The sequence below is a fragment of the Gossypium hirsutum genome, chromosome A03 (assembly GCF_007990345.1).
Source record: "Gossypium hirsutum isolate 1008001.06 chromosome A03, Gossypium_hirsutum_v2.1, whole genome shotgun sequence".
Classification (NCBI taxonomy): domain Eukaryota; kingdom Viridiplantae; phylum Streptophyta; class Magnoliopsida; order Malvales; family Malvaceae; genus Gossypium; species Gossypium hirsutum.
The window spans coordinates 99424268-99429362 of record NC_053426.1 but is presented as its reverse complement, the minus strand read 5'-3'; the positions used below and the strand labels follow the sequence as shown (position 1 = coordinate 99429362).

General features: G+C 33.0%; 1 pseudogene; it reads left to right on the top strand.

The window, feature by feature from the left end:
- The first annotated feature begins 401 nt into the window (after positions 1 to 401).
- On the top strand, positions 402 to 4265 carry LOC107888104 (aldehyde dehydrogenase family 2 member B4, mitochondrial-like; annotated as a pseudogene).
- The last annotated feature ends 830 nt before the right edge of the window (positions 4266 to 5095 follow it).

The following is a 5095-nucleotide window of genomic DNA, read 5'->3' as shown; positions in this document are numbered from 1 at the left end:
TATAATCTATGTAGTAATACACATCAAATTAAAATAGCATATATTAATGTAATAAAAATTTAAACAGAAATAAACTAAAATATTGTGTTAATTAATTTCTTAAAAAAACATATTTATTTATATCCAATTTAAAAACACTTATCCAAAAAATTAAAAGAAATCAGAATAGTCGTACTCATAGTCGACGACGGCTTACGCAGTAAAGCAAATCTGGTTTTCAACGTAGAAAAAAAGCGCCACTTTTGTGAAGATTTGTAGCCCTAATTTTTGGATTTTAATCAAAGAAATCACACCACCCTTTCACTCCACGTGGCACTAATTTAGTTGCTTAGAAATGTCACCCAACGACTTTGATCTTTCTCACCCTCCGCCTACTTAAATCCAATTCCCCGTTTGATTTCTATGTTATCAAATAGTTCAGCGCAAACGTAACCACATCGTTTCTTAGATAATCGAGGATGGCGGCTATGAGGATTTCTTCATTGCTTTCTTGCTCATTGTCTTATTCTTCCCTCCTTCCTAAAGGTATTTGTATTTGAATGGATTACTTCATTGTTTTATGAGTGTTTTTTCTCTTCTTTTGAAAAACGAAATGTAAATATTAATGAAGATTTGATTAGATCAATTTTTATAACTTATTATAATGCTTCGAGTTGATTGAAAGTTTCTCGCAAAACAATGGAAAAAATAAAAATTGATTTTAACGAAATAGAGATATTGATAAGATCAATTTTTATAATGCATTTTAACACATTTTGTTATGTATACTAAAAGAATCAAAATATGAATGAGAGATTATTCAAATTTGAAAACATATCAAAAAAGAATTTAATATCAATTTTACTTTTTGGTTCTAGAATTGTAACAATATAAATACTGTATGTGTTATGCCCTGTTAATATTTTTTCTGGTCGCTCAAAGCTTTTCTTTTCTAGTCATAATTCATTAACACTTTGCTAAAGCCGAGCCTACAACGAAAGCGATTGAAAGAGGCATTTGCTGTTTTTTTTTTCAAAGAAAAAGAGACTTTTGCTGTTGGTAAACAATGAACATGTTTTGAGTTTATTCAATTATGATATCAAAAAAATTTCAAATCAATTATAAAGTGTTACCTATATCGATAATAAAATAAATGTAATTTTAGAATGAAATAATTTTATTATTTTTAAAGTAAATCCGAAATTTGTTTTTTAATCAGTTTTCAAAATAATTTACCCTTCCATATTTACTTATATTTTTAATACTGCTAATCTATTCCATTGTTGTTAAAATAATTTACTACGCATCATTTTTAACATGATGTGATTTCTCAATATTCTTTTTTATAACATTTTTCACAATAATATGAAACACTAAAAAATTTCAATTTCATGATTTTTACAACACTTGTTCACAATTTTATCAGCAGTGACAACTTTTCTCGGCTATGTCTAAATATCAAAATCTAAAAGACATTGCAAATAAGGTAGTGGCCAACTTTTCTTATGAGCCATTGAGAACCAAGTGAAACCCCTCCTCTCCCAACGCAACTTTGAAAATACCCAAAAAATATATATACAAAAAGATATCCATGTTTTTCTTTTTATTTTTCCTTTTTAACTGAAAATTAATGCATTTATGGCAACTCAAGAGTGGCACCTAGAAATATGGAGAAAAAAAAAACAATCATGATATAGTCTTCCCATTTCCTTGTAGTCTTTTTATGTTTTTGCAAATAATTTATTGGGTACTTTTATTCATCGAAAGGTATATGAACGTTTGAGAGCCGAAAATCTTAGTGGGAGTTGGATACTTACTTTTGTTATTTCCTATTTATTAATGCCAATATTTGTTTTTAGCCTTAATTGTTGAATTTAACTTTTGCTTCCAGGGAGGTTCTGTGGAGTGGGCAGAGTGGTTTCTGGTTACAGCACTTCTGCTGGTATTGAGAACCCGATCAATCCTTCCATCAAAGTGCACTGCACTCAGCTTTTGATTAAAGGGAACTTTGTTGATTCAGCATCAGGTGAGCTTTTTGTTCCTTATATTAATGTACCAATTGTACACTGTTGTTGATGTGCTTATAAATGTGTCACATAGGCATGTTATGATAATCATTCTTTGGCTACTTGTTTACTAAATCCCCTAATCTAAAACAGGTAAAACTTTTCCAACATATGACCCCAGGACAGGGGATGTGATTGCTCATGTTGCTGAAGGTGATGCAGAAGATATGATCGAGCTGTTTGTGCTGCTCGTGAGGCATTTGATGAAGGACCTTGGCCAAAGATGACTGCTTATGTAACTTCATAGTTATTATTTCTTCTATCTTATTAAATAATTTTCTACCTGTTAAACTTTGTCTATTGCATTCCAGGAAAGATCGAAGGTATTGTTTCGATTTGCTGATCTCCTTGACAAGCATATCGAGGAACTTGCAACGCTTGAGAGTCACATGGATGTGGATAAGGTACTTTAAATTCTTAAAAGAAAAAGTCAGTTCCATTCAACATTTATTAGCGTTTTTTTTCCTGCTTATCACTTCATCTTTTCTGAGTTCCCAGACTAATGTCTGGCACTGGCATTGTTTCCTTATATTATCAATCAGCCTTGCACTAAAGCTTCTTTATATTCTGTTAGATAGAATGGAATACAAGTAATCCATGAAATTTATATTTCATCACATGACTCTTTTAAATACCTTTGAGACTGAGATAAATGACAACCATTTTACAGCTTGCATTCACTGGATCTAGTGAAACTGGAAAAATTGTCCTTGAGTTAGCTTCAAAAAGCAATCTTAAGCCCGTAACATTGGAGCTTGGAGGAAAGTCGCCTTTCATCGTATGCAAGGATGCTGATGTGGACAAAGCCGTTGAGCTGGCTCACTTTGCTTTGCTCTTTAATCAGGTAAAAATGCTTTTGTAACCAAAATTAGTTTCTATATTGGGTTTCTTTCGATGGGTTGTAGTTATAAACCATTTGCAGGGGCAATGTTGCTCTGCCGGCTCTCGTGCATATGTACACGAGGATGTGCATGATGAGTTTATAGAGAAGGCAGAGGCACGTGCACTGAAACGTAGCGTTGGTGATCCATTCAAGGCAGGAGTTGAACAGGGTCCCCAGGTAAATAATGATCAGCCACTTCTTCATGTAGTAGTTATTATGCCATACATACTAATGACAATGAAAATCAGCGTACGTTGTTATAATCTGGGGTTCTCTCCTGTACTCTTCCAAACTGATACCAATGCATACTTAAATCAGATTGATTCGGAACAATTTGAAAAGATATTGAGGTACTTAAGATCAGGTATCGAAAGTGGAGCAATTCTTATAACTGGAGGAGATAGGCTAGGGAGCAAGGGCTTTTATATTCAGCCCACTGTTTTCGCTAACGTAAAGGTATTACATTTACAACTTCAACTGGCAAGAATGGTATACCTCTGCTAATATAGATAGCTGATTAAACTTTCACCAGGAAGATATGTTGATTGCACAGGATGAGATATTTGGTCCAGTTCAATCAATCCTTAAATTCAGGTGAGCAAATCAACCTTGCCTTGTGCATCCTCATCGTGATTACGCATGACTTTAAAGCTCAAATGATGTAACAATGTTTGCTTAAAGGGACATGGATGAAGTTATTCGGAGGGCAAATAGTACGAGATACGGACTGGCTGCTGGTGTATTTACAAATGACTTAGACACTGCTAACACCTTGAGCGGGGCATTGAAAGTTGGAACCGTATGGATAAACTGCTATGATGTATTTGACGCAGCCATCCCATTTGGTGGGTACAAGATGAGTGGACAAGGAAGAGAAAAGGGTGTTCACTGTCTCAGCAATTACTTGCAAGTCAAGGCTATTGTGGCTCCTTTGAAGAACCCAGCTTGGATATAGATCCCTTTCACTAGCTTTTAGTTTCTTTAGCTTTCTCTGGTCCATTTAGTTAAGCGGGTAATAAAACAAAAAACACACAGGGGATTCTGGATCTTTTGTGTTGTATAAAATATAAACTCAACCCATAAAAGGCATGGATTATTTGTGAAACCACCAAAGATGATTCTAATACTAAATTTGTAAAGAAACCAACATTGAACCCTCATCTGCTTCGGTGTGATAAGGATTAGAAACAACACTACACTTATCTTTTGCAGTCTGCCACATTGTTTGCCTGCAGCTGCATTTTTGTGAATGGTTAGAGGGACTATTTTGACTTGGAACAAAGATAGGGTGACCAAGCAAGCTTAGATCTATTAGAAGGAATTGAGGGCTAGAGAGTAAACAGACCCAAGAGTAAAATCTCTGTTAGCCCAAAGCATCATCCATCATGGTAATCATCATGATTAGAAAAAAGCATTACGGTTCTGGTATAAGATTTACCCACAATATTAAAAAATCAATATGATACCAACAATTAGTTTATATTAACATAAATAGTTTAGACACAATTATAACATGAAAAAGTATCTAAAAGACAATACAAATAGGTGGGAATCTACATTCACTTACTCTAACAACAACTAACAACAATGATTGATGCCCATTAAATTAAAACTCAATTAATATCTATTTTTTATCTTTTTAAATAAAAAATTAAATAAAAATTATAAAATATTCTATTCAAATGTCACTCGGAAAAAGAAAAACACATTCGAAATCTACTGTTCTTTCTACATTGATTACTTTTATAAACTTCTCATTATCATCCTCTTTTTTCTCTTTTCATCTTTCCATATTTATATATCCGTCATCTTTTATGGGAATAATTTTTTCATCATTCGTCTTATTTTTGTTCATTTGCCATCTTTATATCAAATGTTGACTTTGCTGAGATTTGTTGGAATGAAATTAGTTAAATGAATAACAAAGTATCAGGAATTACCAATGTTGTGATTTTTTTTCTTTGATTTGTTTTTTATTGTTTTTACCTAATATAATACTTAAAAAAGGTTGGAACTATGTGGAATAAAATCATCGGTTCATTTCTCTTCACTTTGAGCATACGACTCTTTTTCCTTTCTTTCTGTACTTGTGTATGCAACAATAGGATTAGAATGTAGATCGACTCAGTTAACCCCCCCCCCCAAAAAAAATTTAGTTTTGATTTGT